Source organism: Entelurus aequoreus, linkage group LG23 (genome assembly GCF_033978785.1).
Source record: "Entelurus aequoreus isolate RoL-2023_Sb linkage group LG23, RoL_Eaeq_v1.1, whole genome shotgun sequence".
NCBI lineage: Eukaryota > Metazoa > Chordata > Actinopteri > Syngnathiformes > Syngnathidae > Entelurus > Entelurus aequoreus.
In genome coordinates, this window is record NC_084753.1 from 5,376,997 (window position 1) to 5,403,270 (window position 26,274).

At 39.0% G+C, this 26,274-nt stretch overlaps 1 long non-coding RNA gene across 2 annotated transcripts in view; it reads left to right on the top strand.

Moving 5' to 3' along the window:
- Positions 1-26,274, top strand: part of LOC133640483 (uncharacterized) — a 128,836-nt gene that overhangs the window by 13,034 nt on the left and 89,528 nt on the right. For both annotated transcript variants that reach the window (XR_009824172.1, XR_009824170.1), the window contains exon 4: positions 1,814-1,905. This is a non-coding gene — a long non-coding RNA (uncharacterized LOC133640483). The remainder of the gene's footprint in view (positions 1-1,813; positions 1,906-26,274) is intronic.

Below are 26,274 nucleotides of genomic sequence, written 5' to 3' on the forward strand. Positions count from 1 at the left end.
TCAGCTTCTTTCTCCATAATGTAATGAACAAATTGGAACAGATTCACCAACACAGATGTCCAGAATACTGTGGAATAATGAAATGAAAACAGAGCTATTTCGTATTGGCTTCAATGGGGAAGCCATACCTCTGTTAAACTGGCTACGTCACGCGCATACGTCATCCTCCAAAGGCGTTTTGAACCGGAAGTTCCCCGGGAAATTTAAAATTGCGCTTTATAAGTTAACCCGGCTGTATTGGCATGTGTTGCAATGTTAAGATTTCATCATTGATATATAAACTATCAGACTGCGTGGTCGGTAGTAGTGGCTTTCAGTAGGCCTTTAATGACATTCACACTTTACTTCAATCAATAACGGAGCAGCATCTCCTCATCCGTGGCTCACTAGTGCAACATCAACGCCGAAAATGTGTCCCGTGAAAAAACGTCCGGCCGGAGCTCTCTAATAACTAAAGTTCCTTGGGTGAATTATGTAAATTCACTATACCGGTATGTTTTAGCGCTTTCATAGCGAGTTTACTGACAGATATACCGTATTTTTCGGACTATAAGTCGCAGTTTTTTTCATAGTTTGGCCGGGGGTGCGACTTATTCTCCAGGAGCGACTTATGTGTGAAGTTATTAACACGTTACCGTAACATTTCAAATAATATTATTGATCTCATTCACGTAAGAGACTAGACGTATAAGATTTCATGGGATTTAGCGATTAGGAGTGACAGATTGTTTGGTAAACGTATAGCATGTTCTATATGTTATAGTTATTTGAATGACTCTTACCATAATATGTTACGTTAACATACCAGTTGGTTATTTATGCCTCATATAACGTACACTTATTCAGCCTGTTGTTCACTATTCTTTAGACATTTTAAATTGCCTTTCAAATGTCTATTCTTGGTGTTGGCTTTTATCAAATACGTTTCCCCAAAAAATGTGATTATACTCCAGTACGACTTATATATGTTTTTTTCCTTCTTTATTATGCATTTTCGGCCGGTGCGACTTATACTCCGGAGCGACTTATACTCCGAAAAATATGGTAAGTAAGAACTTTACGCTACTTTGTATTAGAAATGGCAACAGCGGAGGATGAATGCCAGATAAGAAGGTAGAGAAAAAGAAGAAGCTTATGACTACGGTGTTGGCACGGACTACAATTGCGGACTCGCGCACATTTTCAGGACTTATGCAGATCCCAAATACACATCAGCAGGTACCAGAAAGTAAGAAAAGTTGGTTTTGCATAATATTATGCGAAACAAAACACCAGGTAATGTGTCTGCTTAAAAAAATGCAGTTTTGCGGTCTTTATACACACACCATAATAATACTCGTATGTTTAATGCGCCGACAATCCATCAAACGGTGCGGCTTCATAGCTTTCCGAAGTCGTACTAAAAACATTTTGACAGATTTTTGAGCGCCGTGTGTAACGTTCTATATTCTCAATGGAAAATTTCAAATGTTGGTGTTTTTTACTGCCATCATATTGCAATATACATATATCTCTTATGTATGGCTGCCATCTACTGGTCACACTTATCATTACACCATTTACCAAATAAAATGGCTTCGAGGTCAGTAAGCACAACCAAAATGATGCCGTACATGAGGCACACCAGGTTATAAGGCGCACTGTCGATTTTTGAGAAAATGAAAGGATTTTAAGTGCGCCTTGTAGTCTGAAAAATACGGTACTTATTTTTTGTCTTGTATTTTAACTGCTAACACAGTAGCCACCTGTGTTTTCATCATGCTCTCTGTTTGATGACAATAAAGAGTTCAATTCTATCCTACTTGTGTAACAGGCTGGAGGCTACAGGGCTGACTGCAGCCTTGTGAGTGTTGTTATACAGACGTCCCTCACCACATCCCACTTCAACGTTTGCAACCTACAAAGGTGAGGATGCGGGTGTTCATGTCTAGAGGGCTCTCTTAATGTTAAAAACATATAAAGAAAGTTGCAAACAGGATTTTATGCTCAAACTTTAAAAAAATATTACATTCATATTTAAAAAAATGATTTACCATGGGCAGTCCAGGAACCAATTAACAGCGATAACCAATCGTTTACTGTAACCAGAAGTCAATTTTGGATATGGGAGTCTTATTGTGTGCATACGAGACAGAACCAACAAAATAGCAGTTTAAATACATTTTTAATCGAATATAGAGATAGTTTGGGGCCAGGAAAAATTAAACATCTAGCCACGGTAGAACATACATGTTAAAACATACAAAAAAAGATAGATATTAAGAAATAGTGTTGTATTATTATGTTACAAGTTATGTAAACATTTGTATTTACTATAAATGATTACCTATGAAGAATAAACAAAAAGACTACATTCACAACTACGTATCAGTTCAATCCAACATGTTCAATACTCATGTGTTTATAGTCAAGGTCATTTTCAAAGTTTAACTTACCGTATTTTTCGGAGTATAAGTCGCAACGGCCGAAAATGCATAATAAAGAAGGAAAACAACATATATAAGTCGCACTGGAGTATAAGTCACATTTTTTGGGGAAATGTATTTGATAAAAGCCAACACCAAGAATAGACATTTGAAAGGCAATTTAAAATGTCTAAAGAATAGTGAACAACAGGCTGAATAAGTGTACGTTATATGAGGCATAAATAACCAACTGAGAACGTGCCTGGTATGTTAACGTAAAATATTATGGTAAGAGTCATTCAAATAACTATAACATATAGAACAGTGGTTCTCAAATGGGGGTACGCGTGCCCCTGGGGGTACTTAAAGGTATGCCAAGGGGTACGTGAGATTTTTTTTAAATGTCTGTCAAAAAGAACTGTGAAAAGAAATGCAACAATGCAATATTCAGTGTTGACAGCTAGATTTTTTGTGGACATGTTCCATAAATATTGATGTCAAAGATTTATTTTTTTGTGAAGAAATGTTTAGAATTAAGTTCATGAATCCAGATGGATCTCTATTACAATCCCCAAAGAGGGCACTTTAAGTTGATGATTACTTCTATGTGTAGAAATCTTTATTTATAATTGAATCACTTGTTTATTTTTTAACAAGCTTTTAGTTATTTGTATATCTTTTTTTCCAAATAATTCAAGAAAGACCACAACAAATGAGCAATATTTTGCACTGTTATACAATTTAATAAATCAGAAACTGATGACATAGTGCTGTATTTTACTTCTTTATCTCTTTTTTTCAACCAAAAATGCTTTGCTCTGATTAGGGGGTACTTGAATTAAAAAAATGCTCACAGGGGGTACATCACTGAAAAAAGGTTGAGAACCACTGGTATAGAACATGCTATACGTTTACCAAACAATCTGTCACTCCTAATCGCTAAATCCCATGAAATCTTATACGTCTAGTCTCTTACGTGAATGAGCTAAATAATATTATTTGATATTTTACGCTAATGTGTTAATAATTTCACACATAAGTCGCTCCTGAGTATAAAAACTGCGACTTATAGTCTGAAAAATACGGTAAAAGGTAAAAAAAAGTATGTACATAGGTTCAAGGTAAAGGTGTTGGATATTGCCTACCGCAGTGAAATCAAATCAAAACTGCTAAGCCACTTCGGCATTAATTTAAAAAGTAAACAAAACACAATAAATGGAAAAAAACAATGAATAACGTTTTTTAGACATGACATCTTTAGGGAAAATGTTCGGCTACAATATAGACTTAAATAGTAAGCTTGTTTTAGAAATACGTCTGCAAATCTTTCAAGATGACAGCGTTCAAAGCGACGCTAAGTTAGCAACTATCTTGTATGGGCTCTTGAATGGACACGGTCGCGATGCTGCTAAACCGCGCTAAAACTATCGCAAAGGGCATGTTGACTCACCACTGATGAGAAGTTTAGCTGAAAAAAGTATACAAGTGTATTCGTGAGGCAATTCAGTCCATCAAAGTAGAATAAGCAGACATTTGCAGAGCACGACGACTATTGAAGTGACCTGTTAGCATAATCATGTGGCACCTCTAGTGGTTGAGGGCCAAGTGTTTATGACGGGAGCCGGCCCTGCAGCACCCGCACCACTGGTGGGTGGCTCATGGTAAAATAGATTATGGCTCTTTTTAAATGCCACTAGAAGCAGTGTCGGGTTAGTTACTGAAAACCAGTAACTAGTTACAGTTACTAGTTACTTTATTTCAAAAGTAACTCAGTTACTAACTCAGTTACTTACACCAAAAAGTAATGCGTTACTGTGAAAAGTAACTAGTTCTTTTTTTCTTCTTCTTTTTTTTTTTAAGGCTCCCATTAATGCCCTTTTAGCCTTCATTTCAGTACTGTTATTGCACTGGAGAATAATACAATCTGTTGATCAACTTGGCATGCATTTGCATCACTGAACTCTGCTAAGCAATGTGGTCTACATCAGTGGTCCCCAACCTTTTTGTAGCTGCGGACCGGTCAACGCTTGTTTTTTTGGGTTTTTTTCATAAAGAAATACAATCATGTGTGCTTACGGACTGTATCCCTGCAGACTGCATTGATCTATATTGATATATAATATACCTGTATATATTGTGTTTTTATGTTGATTTAATTAAACTTTTTTTTTTTTTTTTTTAATTTCTTGTGCGGCCCGGTGGTTGGGGACCACTGGTCTACATACAACACACAGAAACAAAGATATGTTTCAAAGGGCCAATTTATTTCAGGCCAGAACAAAATGACAAAACAATTTTAAATAGCTGCAACATAACATGCATAAGTAACAAACAGCATAACAACATAGCTGTAAACCTGGCTTCACCCAAGGAAGGCACACATGACATACCCAAAGCCTAACCAGGCAGTTTTTTGCTCTCAAGGAATTCGGAAATAAAATCATGTCTTCATGAGATCAACACTGTACTGAAGCCCAGAACACTACGCATTTCCCCAGTTTTAGTTTAGAGATCAGGAAAGATTGGCCTGGCCCACTAGGATCCCTCTTTATGTTTGTGAACTTTATAGTTTATACATTTAGAGCAGGGGTCACCAACGCGGTGCCCGCGGGCACCAGGTAGCCCGTAAGGACCAGATGAGTAGCCCGCTGGCCTGTTCTAAAAATAGCTCAAATAGCAGCACTTACCAGTGAGCTGCCTCTATTTTTTCAAATGTTTTTATTTACTAGCAAGCTGGTCTCGCTTTGCCCGACATTTTTAATTCTAAGAGAGACAAAACTCAAATAGAATTTGAAAATCCAAGAAAATTTTAAAGACTTGGTCTTCATGTGTTTAAATAAATTCATTAATTTTTTTACTTTGCTTCTTATAACTTTCAGAAAGACAATTTTAGAGAAAAAATGCAACCTTAAAAATTATTTTAGGATTTTTAAACAAATATAAATTTTTACCTTTAAATTCCTTCCTCTTCTTTCCTGACAACTTAAATCAATGTTCAAGTAAATTTTTTTTTTTTATTGTAAAGAATATTAAATACATTTTAATTTAATTCTTCATTTTAGCTTCTGTTTTGTCGACGAAGAATATTTGTGAAATATTTCTTCAAACTTATGATTAAAATTCAAAAAAATTATTCTGGCAAATCTAGAAAATCTGTAGAATCAAATTTGAATCTTATTTCAAAGTCTTTTGAATTTCTTTTAAAATTTTTGTTCTGGAAAATCTAGAAGAAATAATGATTTGTCTTTGTTAGAAATATAGCTTGGTCCAAATTTTTATATATTCTAACAAAGTGTAGATTGGATTTTAACCTATTTAAAACATGTCATCAAAATTCTAAAATGAATCTTAATCAGGAAAAATTACTAATGATGTTTCATAAATTATTTTTTTTAATTTTTTCAAAAAGATTCGAATTAGCTAGTTTTTCTCTTCTTTTTTTTGGTTGAATTTTGAATTTTAAAGAGTCGAAATTGAAGATAAACTATTTCAAAATTTAATTGTCATTTTTTTTCGTGTTTTCTCCTCTTTTAAACCGTTCAATTAAGTGTAAATATCATGAATTATTAATAATAACGGTAAATTGAGCAAATTGGCTATTTCTAGCAATTTATTTAAGTGTGTATCAAACTGGTAGCCCTTTGCATTAATCAGTACCCAAGAAGTAGCTCTTGGTTTTAAAAAGGTTGGTGACCCCTGATTTAGAGTGATGTGATAATCAAACACTCTAGAAGTCTAGAAGATAGACAAGAACATAGACTGTATTGGACTATATAGTTTGAATACAAAATGTCAATTTCCATTTATTACAAGTAATAAGAAAACGTAAATGCCTGACTTACCTATCAAGGAGGAAATTAGCAAGTTTGGCGTCAGATGAAAAAATCTTCTCCGCCTTCAATCGTCTCCACCTTTCAAAGGCATCCCCGATACAAATCCTCGTTTTGTTCCTGGCTTTGTCATGAATAAGTTGAGAATCGCAACGACGCCTGTTAGATTTACTAAGGGCTGACATGTTTAGTAACTTTACCAGTGGCAGTAGCTAGACGAAGAGGGCGGTGCGTAACTGGCAACCTGGATGTGACACACTTACGGACTTTGTAATCGGGGCTGTAAATCAAATTTTGAAATGAGCATATCCCGGCTGAACTACCGTTATCAGTTATAGGTATTTGAAAATAACATGATTTATTAGTGCCCCCCGCGACCCCGAAGGGAATAAGCGGTAGAAAATGGATGGATGGATGGATGATTTATTAATGCTTTTTGACATGTCAGGGCCATTTAATGATGACATGACATGAAATTATTACATATGGCGCCTTGAATTACAGTAGTTTAAAAATACTTACACTCACTGATTGCTCTGAACTCCTGTTTTCAGGTCACTGGGTTTTTTTTAGCCATCATTTGAGATGAACTCCCCAGTGCCTCGTCCGGTTGTATGAAGTAGTGCCTCAAGCAACTATCAACTGAATACTTAAAGAACAACAAGTAATTGTGGCGTTAAACTTTATTTACAACTTTAGATTTCGACCCAGCAGTCATGTACACATACACACACACACACACACACAGGCGCACACATAAACACACGTTCACACTGACTGTGATAATGACATAATTGTTGCAGAGCACGCCGCCATGCAAATATAGCTTGTGTTGCCATCCGTGGGTCTCTGCTATTTATTTCCATTATTCTAATGCACTGCTGCTGCTGACCTGCTCTTACACAATTAACTGCCAGCGTGTGTGAGAGGGTGTGTGACACAGAGAGAGTGGCAATACATGGTGTTTAAGTAAAGCATTTGTCTGCCCTCTTCTTTGCACTGTGACCTGTTGGCCTTGTGTAAAACATGGCATAGTGGTCAATTTTCAGTGTTTCCCATAAACTGTCAAGATACCTGTGGCGGTGGGGGCGTGGCTATGGGCGTGGTCACCATGACATCATCGAGTAATTTGCATAATTTACTACAATGATATGATTTTCTCTGAAAAGGCTCAAAAAATGTATACTTACTAATTAATAATAACAGTTTTGTTTTAAACGTCCATCCATCCATCCATTTTACAGTATAATTACAACACTTTATGTACATATTTATATACAGATTTGAACAATAAGTTATTCACTGAAATATATTTATTAATTGTGGTTCTTACAAAAAATATATCTTATAAAATGTAAAAGCTAAAATGTCTCTTAAAGCTCTGCCCCTTTAATTAGTGCATACTAAATAATTTAACTTTAGCCTACTACTACAACCATATTATTTACCAGCAACATAAAGTGAAACAGAGGCAGAGGTGTCCTGCCACAGTCAGTAACAAATAAACAGAAAACAGTAGTGGTCAAATACAAATAAGGCAACAAGAGAAGTATCCTACTCTTCTCTTTTGTAAAGTAAATCTGAACAGCCAGATGGGCATCTACATCAACTATATGATTTGCCTGAGAAGCTGGACAAGACAAAAAAATAAATAAAAATATAAAAAAACATTTATTTTTTATTTTATTTGTGGCGGACGTAATTCTTTCGTGGCGGGCCGCCGCAAATAAATGAATGTGTGGGAAACACTGATTTTTCTCTAATTTTTTTCCCTTGGTCCATACCGGGAGGCAGAACTCGAGCAGGAAATAGAAATATTCCACACTGGGGATGTCACGGTATGAACATTTCTTATCACGGTTATTGTGACCAAATTTATCACAGTCATCATTATTAGTGTGGTATTTTTAAATGTGCTCAACATTTAAAAAAAATAGTTATACTGAAATCTTTTTTTTTTTTTACCAAGTTTTATTGACAAAAATAGAACACATTCAGAATGATTTCCTTTAAAGGCCTACTGAAAGCCACTACTAGCGACCACACAGTCTGATAGTTTATATATCAATGATGAAATCTTAACATTGCAACACATGCCAATACGGCCGGGCTAACTTATAAAGTGACATTTCAAATTTCCCGCTAAACTTCCGGTTGAAAACGTCTATATATGATGACGTATGCGCGTGACGTCAATAGTTAAACGGAAGTATTCGGACACCATTGGATGCAATACAAAAAAGCTCTGTTTTCATCTCAAAATTCCACAGTATTCTGGACATCTGTGTTGGTGAATCTGTTGCAATTTGTTTAATGAACAATGAAGACTGCAAAGAAGAAAGTTGTAGGTGGGATCGGTGTATTAGCGGCTGGCTGCAGCAACACAACCAGGAGGACTTTGACTTGGATAGCAGACGCGCTAGCCGACACTAGCCGCCGACCGCACGGATAATCGGGTGAAATCCTTCGTCCTCCCATCGATCGCTGGAACGCAGGTGAGCACGGGTGTTGATGAGCAGATTAGGGCTGGCTGGCGTAGGTGGAGCGCTAATGTTTTTATCATAGCTCTGTGAGGTCCCGTTGCTAAGTTAGCTTCAATGGCGTCGTTAGCAACCGCATTGTTAAGCTTCGCCAAGCTGGAAAGTATTAACCGTGTATTTACAGGTTCATGGTTTAATAGTATTGTTGATCTTCTGTCTATCCTTCCAGTCAGGGTTTTATTTATTTTGTTTCTATCTGCATTTAAGCACAATGCTATCACGTTAGCTCCGTAGCTAAAGTGCTTCGCCGATGTATTGTCGTGGAGATAAAAGTCACTGTGAATGTCCATTTGGCGTTCTCGACTCTCATTTTCAAGAGGATATAGTATCCGAGGTGGTTTAAAATACAAATCCGTGATCCACAATAGAAAAAGGAGAAAGTGTGGAATCCAATGAGCCAGCTTGTACCTAAGTTGCGGTCAGAGCGAAAAAAGATGCGTCCTGCACTGCACTCTAGTCCTTCACTCTCACATTCCTCATCCACAAATCTTTCATCCTGGCTCAAATTAATGGGGTAATCGTCGCTTTCTCGGTCGGAATCGCTCTCGCTGCTGGTGTAAACAATGGGGAAATGTGAGGAGCCCTTCAGCCTGTGACGTCACGCTACTTCCGGTACAGGCAAGGCTTTTTTTATCAGCGACCAAAAGTTGCGAACTTTATCGTCGATGTTCTCTACTAAATCCTTTCAGCAAAAATATGGCAATATCGCGAAGTGATCAAGTATGACACATAAAATGGATCTGCTATCCCCGTTTGAAAAAAAAAAAATCATTTCAGTAGGCCTTTAAAGAAGAAATATTATTGTAAATAAGAACACTGTACTTTTACCTCAAGTAAAAATGTAATGTGAATATGAAAACAGCACAAGCATTGTAAACAAAGTAATATGGCAGAAACAAAATAATAACATAATTAAGTCAAAATAAATGTGAAAATTGTGCAAGATAGCACCTTATGGACACAGAAGATAAAACAAAACAAAAAAGTAAGAATTTTACAAGATGGCACCTGATGGTCATAAGATGTAACTGCAGTTTTTGTCCAGAAAAGTAAAAATAGGGTTCATTTATGAGATCTGGTCCTATACATAGGGCTGCACGATTATGGCAAGAAAAGTAAGATTATTTTTTATTAATAGTAAAATCATGATTATTAATCAGGATTATTCAATACATTATGTTAGGTAAAACAGTGTTGGGGTGTCAACGTGACGCCATCATGTAATTTTTAATGTCTTTAAAAAAAGTCTATAAACATTATTAATTTACTTAAAGGCAAATATTAGTATTTTTGTTGATTAATTGTATCAACGTGTCAGCTGTTTCTCATCACATTATGCCTTTATCTCTATTTTTATATGTTGATCGAGAGAGGTATTTTTTTTAAAGTTATGTACATTTACATGTACTGAATGTATGTACACTACAGTTCAAAAGTTTGGGGTCACATTGAAATGTCCTTATTTTTTAAGGAAAAGCACTGTACTTTTCAATGAAGATAATTTTAAACTAGTCTTAACTTTAAAGAAATACACTCTATACATTGCTAATGTGGTAAATGACTATTCTAGCTGCAAATGTCTGGTTTTTGGTGCAATATCTACATAGGTCCATTTCCAGCAACTATCACTCCAGTGTTCTAATGGTACAATGTGTTTGCTCATTGGCTCAGAAGGCTAATTGATGATTAGAAAACCCTTGTGCAATCATGTTCACACATCTGAAAACAGTTTAGCTCGTTACAGAAGCTACAAAACTGACCTTCCTTTGAGCAGATTGAGTTTCTGGAGCATCACATTTGTGGGGTCAATTAAACGCTCAAAATGGCCAGAAAAAGAGACTCGACAGACTATTCTTGTTCTTAGAAATGAAGGCTATTCCACAAAATTGTTTGGGTGACCCCAAACTTTTGAACGGTAGTGTACGTGTACATGCGGTATCAGGGAGTTTGAGCAGAAATATGTCTTATAGGAATTAACTATATACCAAGAAACATTAACAAAGTGATATATCACATGATTGGTTTTTAAAGTAATACATTTCTATTGAAGATTGAATGAAGACCAAGTCAAATAAACAAGCTTTGTTCTTAAACAACACCATGTGTTTCAGCACAACAAGTTTGGCCGACAAAAATAAACACAAGTGATACCTCTCACGTCTAATACACAATCTTCACACCCTGCGTTTAATTCAAAGAAATGCCAAACTTTTTAGCTAGTGTCGATGTTATCGCAACACTGACAAAGTTAGCAGTTAAATAAAGGACGAGTGACCATCACAGGAAACAAACAGCAATACTTTGTAAACAAGTGTGTTGAGAAAAAAAAGAAAAAAAAACATCAAATATTTTTCTCCCTCACGGTGTACTTTTAGTGTGGGACAATTGCATCCGTCTCTAATATTGTCCACACCTGTCGTCCTGTAATGGCAGCAGTGCGCTCTTAAGCGCACGCTGAGACTACAAGGAAATTAAGCGAGGGAAAATCAAGTTAAATGAAGCGCTCGGCTCCGTTTACTCTACGCAGCAAAGGCTGTGTAGTTGCGTTCCGCCATGTTCCAAGCCAACTGACGCTACTGCACATGCGCTGCTTTGGCTCCGTTTCCAGGAAGTAAGCCGTGTTGCCTAAAATGCATTAATAAATGGCGTCTTTTTTGCTGATTAAAAATTTAAACTGTATTACTAACCGTCTGAAATTTTACCGCGGATTATCATTATAACGTTTACCGTTACATCCCTATCCCACACACAGGGTACCGTTTTACGTTCTGTTTTCTCCATGAACTATTAATTGGTGCATGTGTGCGGGTTGGTTGGTGGCGGGGATCTTGAGAGAATGGGCTGTTGATTCTGGTCTGTTCCTCCTTGGCTCCCTTTCACTTGGTCTTGGCCCGGGTCTGATCCCTGTGATTGGATCTGGGGCTCTTTTGTGGTGGCTGATGGGAAAGAATAAAGCCAAGTGGCGCACAGCGAGCACGCTCCGTGGCGGGCAGATGGACAGAAAGTGAAAGAGCTGTGATTTCTCATTGTGTGTCCTGACATCTTTTGGGCCGTGTGTGTGCGTGCACACATCCTCCATCCAAGAATTCTCCAATCAGTGGCCGCCACTTCCAGACCGCAAGATATTGTCTTTATCACAACTGGATAGTAAGCAGCTTAGAGAAGAACCATTCCGAGACAAGCTTGTTCTTTGTTGAAGTGTGAAACAAACAAAATGGTATGTACATGATGACATTTTGTATTTGTAGGAGGCATTTAACAATAAACGGTATCAATGATAACCGCTGTAAAACTCCGGACCGTTAGTATTACTGTTTTAGATTAAAATGATTGAAAAACCATAATTGATAACTGTACTTCGACAGACTCTCAGACTGACTGGCGCAAGCTCCCTAGCCTAAATGTTAACATGAAAACAAGAGGCATTAATGTAATTCCCCGTAAAAAAACAACATAACTTAAAGGCCTACTGAAAGCCACTACTAGCGACCACGCAGTCTGATAGTTTATATATCAATGATGAAATCTTAACATTGCAACACATGCCAATACGGCCGGGTTAACTTATAAAGTGCAATTTTAAATTTCCCGCTAAACTTCCGGTTGAAAATGTCTATATATGATGACGTATGCACGTGACGTCAATCGTTGAACCGGAAGTATTGGTACCCCATTGAATCCAATACAAAAAAGCTCTGTTTTCATTTCAAAATTCCACAGTATTCTGGACATCTGTGTTGGTGAATCTTTTGCAATTTGTTTAATGAACAATGAAGACTGCAAAGAAGAAAGTTGTAGGTGGGATCGGTGTATTAGCGGCTGGCTGTAGCAACACAACCAGGAGGACTTACTTGGATAGCAGACGCGCAAGCCGACGCTAGCTGCCGACCGCACGGATGATCGGGTGAAGTCCTTCCGTCGATCGCTGGAACGCAGGTGAGCACGGGTGTTGATGAGCAGATGAGGGCTGGCGTAGGTGGAGCGCTAATGTTTTTATCATAGCTCTGTGAGGTCCCGTTGCTAAGTTAGCTTCAATGGCGTCGTTAGCAACGGCATTGTTAAGCTTCGCCAGGCTGGGAATTACTAACCGTGTAGTTACATGTCCATGGTTTAATAGTGTTGTTGATCTTCTGTCTATCCTTCCAGTCAGGGGTTTATTTATTTTGTTTCTATCTGCATTTAAGCCCGATGCTATCACGTTAGCTCAGTAGCTAAAGAGCTTCGCCGATGTATTGTCGTGGAGATAAAAGTCACTGTGAATGTCCATTTCGCGTTCTCGACTCTCATTTTCAAGAGGATATAGTATTCGAGGTGTTTTAAAATACAAATCCGTGATCCACAATAGAAAAAGGAGAGAGTGTGGAATCCAATGAACCAGCTTGTACCTAAGTTACGGTCAGAGCGAAAAAAGATACGTCCTGTACTGCATTGTAGTCCTTCACTCTAACGTTCCTCATCCACGAATCTTTCATCCTCGCTCAAATGAATGGGGTAATCGTTGCTTTCTCAGTCCGAATCTCTCTCGCTGCTGGTGTAAACAATGGGGAAATGTGAGGAGTCCTTCCTCCGGTGACGTCACGCTACTTCCGGTATAGGCAAGGCTTTTTTTTATCAGCGACCAAAAGTTGCGACCTTTATCGTCGTTGTTCTCTACTAAATCCTTTCATCAAAAATATGGCAATATCGCAAAATGATCAAGTATGACACATAGAATGGATCTGCTATCCCCGTTTAAATAAAAAAAATTCATTTCAGTAGGCCTTTAATCTAAACTTATATAAACACATTACTGTCTGAGCAACTAAGATATTCAATTGTGCACTTTGAACCTACAAGCTGTGCTCTCTTAAAACAGAATGATCGTTCTATACTCAGAGGAATATGAGACAAAGGTGTTTTTAAGGTGCGTTCAAAGACCGCTAAACAGAGTAGGATGCCACATCGCCTGCCAGAAATAATGAATGATGTTAATACATTAGATTTGTTATGCACTTGTCCAGGGTGTACCCCGAATGCAGCTGAGATAGGCTCCAGCACCCCCCGCCACCCCGAAAGGGACAAGCGGTAGAGAATGGATGGATGCAAAGTTAATTTAAATAAATCTTAAAGTGCCACAGTACAAACCTATATTTAAAATAATAAAAGCTTGGTCAATAAAACAGATAAGACTAAAACACTATCAGTGAAGCATAAGAAACACAAAATATGCAAAATATTGGGCTTTATAAGAGTATTTATTTTAGTTATACATGTATCCATTTTCTATTGCTTGTCCTTCATGTTGTCGTGGGGGGTGCTGGAGCCTATCCCAGCTGTACTTAGGTGGACAAGTCGCCACCTCATCGCAGGGCCAACACAGATAGACAACATTCACACTCACATTCACACACTGGGGTCAATTTAGTGTTGCCAATCGAAGAAAAAAAACTTGGTCAAAAGATTTGAGTGTGTGTATAAGTACTTTTTAAGCACATTTAACATTAGAGCGATATGACATTTTCTTATCGTTACATTTCTAATTTGTAGTCACTCATGATTCATGAAGCTATGACAATAACGTTCCTTGGAATATTGGAGCATGACAACGTTAATAAAGTTAAATCTAGATCCATGGTTTCTCATGGTTCCAATAAGTAACAATTCCAAGTAGTGGTTGAAGCCATGGAGGTGTGTCCCTTGTCTTGATTGGAAAACAAAGCAGAACAGAACACTCTTTTCAAATTAAGTGCTGTGGTCTGCGTGGAGTCGCCGGGTGTGTCCAGCTGTTGACAATAAGCTTGTACGCTTATGAGATTTAGCAAGTCAACAGATGCCCCAAATGTCTGTTAAACATATTCCAAACCTGATTAAAAATTTCTAAATGGCCGAAACGGCTGAGATGGTGGAAGTTCACGCAGATTGCGTTTGACCTCTTACTTTTTTTGGAGCTGCCCAGTGCACCTAATCGCGTGGCTTAACCTCACAGGGAAGAGGATGGGCGGATTTACACCACAAGTGTGTGTAATAGTTGTTAGACCTACTGCTTTGCTGTGCGTACATTTGCCAGTGTGTTTGGGTGAATGTGCCGCTTACAACAGATTACATACGCCCGTGTTAAAACAGGAATTAACTGCATCAAAAAGAACTGCTTAAAGGGGCCTAAAAACGGTAAAAGATAATCATTAGACTCGGGCAAACACCACTCCACTTTGGGGGCTAGCCGCAAACAGAGCTCTCAGCGGTAGTGCTTAACTGCTACGCTGATCTGAGCCTATCTGAGTGGCAGTTTTTCATTTTAAAAGAAGAATTGTGTTTAGTTCCAACCAGCAAGCCCATCCTCATTCAAGGATGTACCCTAAAGTCTGCAAGCAACAACAGGGAGAAAGCAGTAGGAGATGACCGTGATAACATGGCAGCCCCAGTAAGGGTTGAGTGATCTACTTAGAAGAACCATTGGCAGGCCTGGCCAGCAGAAGCCAGATAGATGCCTGAGCAGGCTGGCGTCCCACCAGACTCCCCTTTTAAATCTGGTACTACGGCTAATCTCTAATCTGGAGATTTGCTCGATCTATCCACTGTTCCTCTCTCTGTTTGGACGTCTCCAACATCTATAAATGGAGCAATCTGTGACCATTTCACAAAACTGCATTCATCCCTAAAATGTGTTATTAAAGATCTAATTCCCTCGACGAGTCCGACCTCATCCCATCCCCACCCCAGCACCGAGCCCCCCACAACAGACTTTTGCAGATGGTCACATAATGCACAATCAGCCTGATTATAGGGTGGAATGTTGGACTCCCTCCCTATTCAGGGATCCTTGGGGGACATTGCAAGATATTGTAGCCAATCTGTGTTTGTTGTCTGCACTGCGGCCAGCACTGAGGAAGAGGAATCTGCATATTACCTGACACAATGTAGGGGTATTTGGTTTAGTCTGTGTCGATTGTCAGTCATGTAGGTCATGGTTGGATTGAAGACTTCTTCAGTTCTGCAACTCTCTGGAAGAAGTCCAGTTGCCTGTGTGGATTGCTGACGTAAACCTAATGTTATTTGTCGATGAAAGACACAGTCTTGCTGACACAGAATGTGTGTGTTCCAGATTAATAACAAGGTCTCCATCCAGTCTTTATCATCTTCTGTTCTCTCTCCTCCGCAAGCACCAAAAACAATACCGCTTCCCCATACTTAGGCCCTAGCAGCAATTATGCCCAATCACAGGCTTCAATAGGAAGCTACCAGGGCTTGTTTGTGCCTCTGCGGTCATTAAAAGGGAGCGAAGAAAGGAATTAATGACTTAATTGAGGAGGAGCGAGGAGGGAGAAATCACACAGACTCCCGGAGCGAAGGAAAAAACATGAATGGGGGCGCCTGGAACGTTCCTAAAGCAGAGGGATTGTGGGATTGCTGAAGTGTGTCAAGATTTTGGTTACCCTCCAAAGCAGATGGCGGGCTTGTCGTTCGCATACCATCTATTCTCCTTATTGTTGACTCGGAGCTGCTTCTTTTGTTGCTCGCCATTGCTTTGGTGCAAAAGTTTAAGAACAACACCAAAAACCATTAGTCCGGATCAGCCTTATTGTCAGACATTTTCTCTCGCCCTAAGTTAAAGTTGTGACCAAATCAGAAAGGATGCTGGTTTCTAAAGTGTCACATTGCCAGCGGTTGGCACATTGCTATTCATTCCACTCCAATGTGGCAGGGTCCCCCCACTGCCAAGTCTCTTCTCCTGCTTCACAGACTCCTGATTACTGTGGATAAACACACAAGAGAAGACAACACACACACACACACACACACACTCACACACACACTTCCCTCCCTGCCTTCAACTCCTCTTTTCTATCCACACCAACTGAGACCTGAGAGAGATGCTACATCCAGGAAATTCTGGCTGGGCTCGCATGAGCAATTTCTTGCCCGGTCCAAGATTTCAAACCGATAAAGTAATCAAGAGGATGGTGGAAACAGCTCACCGATTTGACAGCAGTGTTTTTGATTACTTCATAAAATATTTAGCCGTGCGACTTGGACGATATGCATGAAGTTTCTATTCTCCTTTCACGTGTCAGAACAGATAAGATGGCTTTGATCAAGGGATTTTTGATTCCTAATGTTTGCGACGTATCATTTGTAGCAACGAGTTTGTTACGCTATGCTTTGAAGCGACCAAGGCTTCGACCAGCAGGGAGCGCAATTAATACAGGCCCATCCTGTTTGCCATTGAAATATGTGACCTGTGTTGGCAAAATGAGTCACAATGAGGAAATTTTAAAAACTGAGTTATTGTTATTTACACGTTCTCCATCTAAAGACCTTCAAAATGATATATGGTTTGTTGGAATCGGACAGAAAATGACCGAGTTACATCCGATTGAAGTCGACCAAGTTTGAGGGTCCGTTTTGAGAAAAACCAGCTTAAAGTTTACTGTTCCAGAACAGAATGTTCCAAAACAAAACTCCATAGCAACCATACCTTAAAAGTCCTTGTAGCAACACCAAAATTGGTACAATTAAAGTCAAATCCCATGTCTAAAGGAAAAATATATGTTCAACTCTATTGAAATCGGTTATGTACAAAAATTTCAACACTGTTATGTCACAGTTTTTTTGTTCACTGGTCAGTTTGTCAGCTGGTCAGCTGTCCGTAATATTCCTGACCAGCAGCACTAAGAAGATTCGCCGACTGCAGTGAATTTAGCGCACTTGCAACCGCCTGTGTACCCTCTCCACCTTCTAAATCCATTACGGAATGTAAAACAGTCTAACTTATCCACAAAAATAATAATTAAATGTTCGAAAATCACCTTTTTTCACATAATATTCCGCTCGAATTACTGTGTGTTGTTTTTCATCAGGGCGCTGCCATGATACCACAATGCACCGCGCGGGGTGATTCAACCAATGAGGGTACGCCTCACAGCGACCGCTTAGCAACAAGCCGGATTTGTTTACGTCGGGACAGGTTTAAAAACTCAAATTCTATTGGTTCAGAATGGCGTCATCGGGAATTCCATGCTCATTTTTAGAAAGTAGGTAAACTTGGCGTCACAATGATAGCAAATATGGCTAGGGGGATTCCCCCTTATTGCCGCGAGTGAGCGTTGAAAACACTGGATTTTCTCAAGGAATTTTAACACAAAGGACTAATTTCTGAAGACATACCTCGTACAAAACCTTCAAATAAAGGTGATTTAAGATGTTTCCTTGCTATTTCGATGATTGGGATCGCTAGATTGTGGCTTTATGGACTCATTTTTGTGAAAATCTCAATTTCAACCAAGATACATTTTTTTCCACTTATTTCCCTGTAGGTCAAAATTAGCCTGTGCGTATTCCGACTCATTTTGCCAGCACGGGTCACATATGTTGCAGATGAAATCAAACCAGGAAGTTAATGGCATATATCGCGTTTCATCCATCCGATTTTCCAGAGACGTTACCCAGGTCCCAGGACTACAGGATGCAGAGCAATGAAGGCGGAGTACAGGCAAGAAGTGCATTTAATCGGGCAACACGGGTAGTTCAAAACAAATCTAGTGCAGCACAGAAGACCGACACAGGTGAAACTAAATAGGCTAGATCAGGGGTCGGCAACCCAAAATGTTGAAAGAGCCATATTGGATCAAAAATACAAAAACAAATCTGTCTGGAGCTGCAAAATATTAAAAGCCATATTACATACAGATAGTGTGTCAATGATTGATTGAGAGTTTTATTAGTAGATTGCACAGTACAGTACATATTCCGTACAATTGACCACTAAATGGTAACACCCCAATAAGTTTTTCAACTTGTTTAAGTCGTGGTCCACGTTCATCAATTCATGGTCACATGGTCATGAGATATAAATTGAATTAAGAGGACTTAAAGGAAACTAAATGACCTCAAATATAGCTACAAATGAGGCATAATGATGCAATATGTACATATAGCTAGCCTAAATAGCATGTTAGCATCGATTAGCTTGCAGTCATGCAGTGACCAAATACACTACCGTTCAAAAGTTTGGGGTCACATTGAAATGTCCTTATTTGTGAAGGAAAAGCACTGTACTTTTCAATGAAGATAACTTTAAACTAGTCTTAACTTGAAAGAAATACACTCTATACATTGCTAATGTGGTAAATGACTATTCTAGCTGCAAATGTCTGGTTTTTGGTGCAATATCTACATAGGTGTATAGAGGCCCATTTCCAGCAACTATCACTCCAGTGTTCTAATGGTACAATGTGTTTGCTCATTGGCTCAGAAGGCTAATTGATGATTAGAAAACCCTTGTGCAATCATGTTCACACATCTGAAAACACTTTAGCTCGTTACAGAAGCTACCTTCCTTTGAGCAGATTGAGTTTCTGGAGCATCACATTTGTGGGGCCAATTAAACGCTCAAAATGGCCAGAAAAAGAGAACTTTCATCTGAAACTCGACAGTACATTCCTGTTCTTAGAAATGAAGGCTATTCCACTAAATTGTTTGGGTGACCCCAAACTTTTGAACGGTAGCGTACACAAATCCCCCCCAAAATTGAGCTGTTTGTAATTTTGTAAGCTCAACCTTGGGTGCAGAAGCCCAAATAACTGAACGGATGACACAACCCCAATGTTCGTACTGCCTGTCTGCGAACTGCAGGTGTTACATACGTAGCACATTTCCTAACAGCAGCGATACTTCTACCCATCTTAGCGGCAATTTGATTGATGTATTCAGACCACGAAAGTGTATTACTAAGTGTATCATAGTTTGTGTTATGATTCGTGCTGATATCGCATTGGATAATCACCCTGCTAACCGTAATACTTCTGATCAAAAACTACGTCTTTGAAACAATTTTCGTTTAGACTTCAAAATCATTGATCGGTGCACTTTCTTTAAATAGCCATCCATGTATTGATACAATTCCTCTTGTAAACAGTTTCAAATGATAAACAACTAAAGCTTATTGGGGAAATTTGCGAGCGCCAATGCCGGGCCTCAATAATTAATGTATGCTAATGCTTGCGATGTATTCAAATGTGATCCTTTTAGTCAACAGCGCTGTTTACCCCCTATTACTCCCTCTGATCGCCCACTCCGAACGGGAGCGCATAAAGAGAAGAAAGCGAAGGAAGCGAGGAGATGCGACATGAGCAGACACCAGCCAGCCCCACAAAGAACTGCAGGCAGATTAGCATGACAGAGAATGACAGCGCTTCACATGTTAATACACAGCATGAACTATGGCTATCAACCTCTGGGGCCCGCTCACAATATGCGTCTACTTTACCTCTCTACCTCGACTACTTCTCATCGTCTTTCTCTGCTCCGTCTCTTTCCCACCCTTCTGCTCTTTCTCAGTAGACGTCTGAAGGGCCCTTCAGTCCCACAGGGGGATGCGGGACACCTCCACAGACACAAAAAGCCCACACTCTCTGTCTGGAGGATGGCAGGATGGTTGTGCGTTTGAATGTGGAGAGAGCCCAGGGCCTCCCATTGATAGATTAAGGACCAGGTTGGCCGTACTTGAGAACTGGGCTTCTCTATCGCAGGAGGTGAGACTTGAGAGCCAGGTCACGCATTAGCATGTGTTTTGTACCCAAGCTCTGGGTTTTGTATCGCTAACAACCGGGCAATAAACCTGCGCTCCTGTTTGTCGAGCAGTATTTACACAGCGTTTTTAAGCTTAGGGCTAAGTATGTCGGCCTGGGTGTATATTTGATAAGTCAATTAACCGCACGATAAATGAAAATGTAGTCAGTAAGTTTGCCAGTCTCGATAATTGCCATGCGTTAGAAGAGCGGTCACACTTTTGCATCGATTTCAGCTTCTGCGGGCGTTTGCACTAGCAAATAAAAGTTTTTATCCAATCAGAATTAAGCTAGCTGTACCAAATCTGCCCAAAGCCTTCAGAATGAACAATGCAGGGACATACAGTTGACAGACAGTTGCGATTTTTTTTGATTGATTGAAACTTTTATTAGTAGATTGCACAGTACAGTACATATTCCGTACAATTGACCACTAAATGGTAACACCCCAATACATTTTTAAAGTTGTTTAAGTCGGGGTCCACTTGAATTGATTCATGATACAGGTATACACTACCGTTCAAAAGTTTGGGGTCACCCAAACAATTTAGTGGAATAGCCTTCATTTCTAAGAACAAGAATAGACTGTCGAGTTTCAGATGAAAGTTCTCTTTTTCTGGCCATTTTGAGCGTTTAATTGACCCCACAAATGTGATGCTCCAGAAACTCAATCTGCCCAAAGGAAGGTCAGTTTTGTAGCTTCTGTAACGAGCTAAACTGTTTTCAGATGTGTGAACATGATTGCACAAGGGTTTTCTAATCATCAATTAGCCTTCTGAGCCAATGAGCAAACACATTGTACCATTAGGCCACGGCCCCCTGACGCCCCTTCTCAACTGTCTATGTGATGTCAAGGCTTGGTTAGCCCAGAATTTTTTAATAATGAATGAGGGAAAAACGGAAATTTCAGTTTTTGGTCCGGCCCCACTATAGACAGCGATTTTAAATTTGACAAACAAGTCAATGGCGTTTTAAAATCGTGTTTTTATCATCTTCGTCTTTTAGCAAAGGTAAAACCATTTTTATCTTTTAACCTTTTTGAACAAGTCGTGCATGCTTTTATTTCAAGTGGCCTGGACTACTGCAATGCACTTTATGCTGGCATTAGCCAAAAAGCTCTCTCCCAGTTGCAGTTAGTCCAGAACGCGGCAGCAGGACTTTTAACAGGGGCCAGGAAACGTGAGCATATAACCCCAATTCTTCAGAGTTTGCACTGGCTCCCTGTTCATTTTAGAATTGATTTTAAAACCTTGCTGTTTGTTTTTAAAGCTTTACATGGACTGGCACCTCAGTATATCTCGGACCTCATCCAAATTTACACTCCTGCGCGCGCTCTGAGGTCCGAGAGCCAGCTCCAGCTCGTGGTGCCCAAGACCAGACTTAAAACCAGGGGAGACAGGGCCTTCTCTGTGGTCGGCCCTAAACTCTGGAACACTCTGCCCCTCCATGTTCAAACTGCTCCCACAGTGGAGTGTTTTAAGTCTCGTCTTAAGACCCACTTTTATCCTTTGGCTTTTAACACTACGTGAGTTGTGTGGTCTTCTGTCCTCTGTTGTCCTGTGTGGTTAGGGTTGGGGTTATACATTTTGATGTCTATTTTACTGTTTTAATTGGTTTTACCCTTTAAAATCGTTTTTAATCATATTTATTTTTTATATTGTCTCTGTATTGGTTTTCTATTCATTTATTCTTTGTTTTTATTCAGTCATTGGTTTAGCATAATATTGTTTTTAATATTGTTTTTAATATTGTTTTTAACATGGCTGTGCAGCACTTTGGAGACATTCTTGTTGTGTAAATGTGCTATATAAATAAAGTGGATTGGATTGGATTGGATTAGAACACCGGAGTGATAGTTGCTGGAAATGGGCCTCTATACACCTATGTAGATATTGCACCAAAAACCAGACATTTGCAGCTAGGGATGATGTTTGATAAGAAATTATCGAGTTCGAGCCTATTATCGAATCCTCTTATCGAACCGATTCCTTATCGATTCTCTTATCGAGTCCAGATAGGTTGTTGTATATGGAAAAAACACACAATATTTGGTTTAACAAAAGCTCACTTTTATTATATAAGAAAAAAATAAAATCTAATAAATAAATAAATATCGACTGTTACCCCCCTAAAAAAAAAAACTAAAAAAAAAATATATTGACTGTTGTTACCCAAAGTATATTAAATGGGATTTTTCAGAAAAACAAATATATACAGTAACACAAAAACAACCTGTCTCTGTGATCACTATAGGTGTATAAATAATAATATAGTGTTAAATAAAATCAGTCCCTTGGGAACAAAACTGGAAATAATACAGCTCTCCAAAAAGTGCACTTCTGCTGCTATTGGAACATAACTGTTTGTTATGATGCTTTGACATTTTTGCACTTTATTTCTTTATTGAAAGAAAATTCTATGAAGAGAAAAGTTGTTTGCAAATGTGGTTACAATGCTAAAAAATGAAAAGTTAAAGCTAAAAAAAGAAATACACTTTATTGAGTTAAAATCTTTCTTTATAGGGGGAAAGATGTGATGTTATGAGCTAGGGAATATAACAACTACACTACCCAGCATGCAACGGGAGTGACGAGCATGCACGGTAGCCCCGAAAAGTGTTGTTGCATGTCGTCACCCGTGAAAGTAAACGTCAAGAAGTCAGCCAACACGCCTCGTCTGCATTATTTATAATTAGACAGACAACACATATACAGTGTGATTTTGTTTTTTTTACAATGAAAGAAAAACAAAAGTTAAAAAAGGGAGATGTATATATATATGTGCTGCGGTTGCTTTAAGAACGGTTGTGACAGCTGCCGTAAAAGAGGTGCGTTGCTAGCCTGGTTGCTATGTTTCCGGTTGGTCGTAAAAGTGTTCTTCATGTGTTTGTACCCTGCTCAAATCTCTCAGTAATTCTTATTCATTGGATTATACATTTTGTTTTGAACTTTATTATTCCATTGTTTTTCCTGCTTTCCCTATCTGCGCCTAATGACTGAGCTACGTGACGTAAATTCTTGTGATGTCTCAAGGGGCATTTCTGGTCGGGATGGGATTCGTTCCGAGGGATTCGAATAAAGAACCAACTCTTTTTCTTTACTATAGTGGTCTCGATAACGGGTACCGGTTCTCAAAAAGGGATTCGAGTCCGAGGACTCGGTTCTTTTCTTATCGAACAACCGGGAAAACCGGTTTCGAGTATCATCCCTATTTGCAGCTAGAATAGTCATTTACCACATTAGCAATGTATAGAGTGTATTTCTTTCAAGTTAAGACTAGTTTAAAGTTATCTTCATTGAAAAGTACAGTGCTTTTCCTTCAAAAATAAGGACATTTACATGTGACCCCAAACTTTTGAACGGTAGTGTATACTATCATCATAATACAGTCATCACACAAGATAAACATCAGGGTATAAACATTGAATTATTTACATTATTTACAATCCGGGGTGTGGAGTGGGGTGAGGGGGTTAGGTTTGGTTGATATCAACACTTCAGTCATCAACAATTGCATCATCAGAGGAATGGACATTGGAACAGTGTAGGACTGACTTGGTAGGATATGTACAGCAAGTAGTGGACATAGAGATCAGAGAGCGTAAGAATAAGAATAAGTACAGTATCTACATTTGATTATTTACAGTCCGGGAGGTAGAAGTTTGTTAGTTTACGGTTGAAGTTGCCAGGAGGTGTTCTTTTATTGCGGTTTTGAAGGAGGATAGAGATGCCCTTTCTTTTACACCTGTTGGGAGTGCATTCCATATTGATGTGGCATAGAAAGAGAATGAGTTAAGACCTTTGTTAGATCGGAATCTGGGTTTAACGTGGTTAGTGGAGCTCCCCCTGGTGTTGTGGTTATGGCGGTCATTTACGTTAAGGAAGTAGTTTGACATGTACTTCGGTATTAGGGAGGTGTAGCGGATTTTATAGACTAGGCTCAGTGCAAGTTGTTTTACTCGGTCCTCCACCCTGAGCCAGCCCACTTTGGAGAAGTGGGTAGGAGTGAGGTGGGATCTGGGGTGGAGGTCTAGAAGTAACCTGACTAGCTTGTTCTGGGATGTTTGGAGTCTAGATTTGAGGGTTTAGCCAATCAGATCACGAGTTGTTGTCAGTAAGGCCTTCTAGCTTGCCTAAGGCAGATATATATTTTGATGTTATGAGCTAGGTCAGTGTTTTTAAACCACTGTGCCGTATCATTTCAATTATTTGGGTTAAAAATATTTTTTGCAAACCAGTAATAATAATCTGCAAATGTGCCGTTGTTGAGTGTCTGTGCTGTCTAGAGCTCGGCAGATTAACCATGTTATACTCCATATTCCATATCAGTAGGTGGCAGCAAGTTGCTAGTTTCTTTGTAGATGTTGGGAACATGGTTTGTCGTGATCACCATATGCAGACGACAGGTATCTAATGCTTAAACCAAAAATAACCAAAAGGCGAGTGCCGCTAAGAAAAGGCATTGAAGCTTAGGGAAGGCTATGCAAAACGAAACTAAAACTGAACTGGCTGCAAAGTAAACAAAAACAGAATGCTGGACGACAGCAAAGACTTCCGGCGTGTGGAGCAGACAGCGACCACAAAGTACATCTGAACATGACATGACATTCAACAATGTCCCTGCAAAGAAGGATAGCGACAACTTAAATAGCCTTTATTGCTAAAACAAAACAGGTGAGGAGAATGTTTCTTTTCAATTGATATTTAAAAGTTTACATTTCAATTGCAATGTTAAAATATACAAGAAATCCAAGTTTATTGCATTTGAAAGGGTATACTTGCATTATTATTATTATTTATTATAATTACAAAATTTTAATTTGGCCTATAAGTATGTACTCAGTGGCCTTGTGGTTAGAGTGAGATCGGTAGATCGTGAGTTCAAACCCCGGCCGAGTCATACCAAAGACTATAAAAATCGGACCCATTACCTCCCTGCTTGGAATTCAAGGGTTGGAATTGGGGGTTAAATCACCAAAATGATTCCCGAGCGCGGCCACCGCTGCTGCTCTCTGCTCCCCTCACCTCCCAGGGGGTGGAACAAGGGGATGGGTCAAATGCAGAGCGTGATTTCACCACACCTAGTGTGTGTGTGATGTTGCATCTGACCAGCCTTACCTCCCAGGGAATTAAAGTCACTGGTCAATCCCAAGTTCTTTCAGATGACATATATGCAGAGTAAGAAGGACCATCAAGACAGAATAGGAATATTATCAAGTTTTACTAAAGCTTCAGGAGACCAGCCCACACCAATACAGTATTACCGGCTTCTCAAATTGGTCTAACATTCAAACAGGAAGAGACAACTTCTTGAATACGCAAACAGCCCCCACCCTGTCCAGAAAGGAATACAGCCTCATTGTTCTAATACAGATAAGATTAAAAAAGGGAGTACTCCAACTCCAACATTCCTTCGACCTTCAAGGTAAACCACACAGTTTACTTGCGGACATAAGATACAAACACAGAAAGAGTACAAATGGAAAAACACTAGCTGCTCTAAACATGGCTATAAATAAAGAAAGAACTCTTAAACCAGGGGTGCCCAAAGTGCGGCCCGGGGGCCATTTGCGGCCCGCAGCTAATTGTTTACCGGCCCGCCACACATTCTGGAAATGCTATTGCAAAAATAAAAAATAAACATTAAAAAAAGTAGAACGAGGTGAAATCTAACTAGAAAAAGTTGCAATGTTGACACAAAGCTGCCATGCAGGCTGTTTTTTTTTTCTTTGTCTATCTTTATTTTTCTTTTTTTGCCATTGCTAAAAAAAAAAACAATGTTATAATGAATTATTGACCTATTCAAGGCTCCAATTATTTCAAATATTTCACTTTAAAAATGTTTTATGTGGAAAATATTGCATATATTGTGTGGTTGCCATACAAAAACCTCAACGTTTTCTTTGACAAAAGAGCATAAAACAAACAAAATAATAGTTCAGACGTAAGATTGA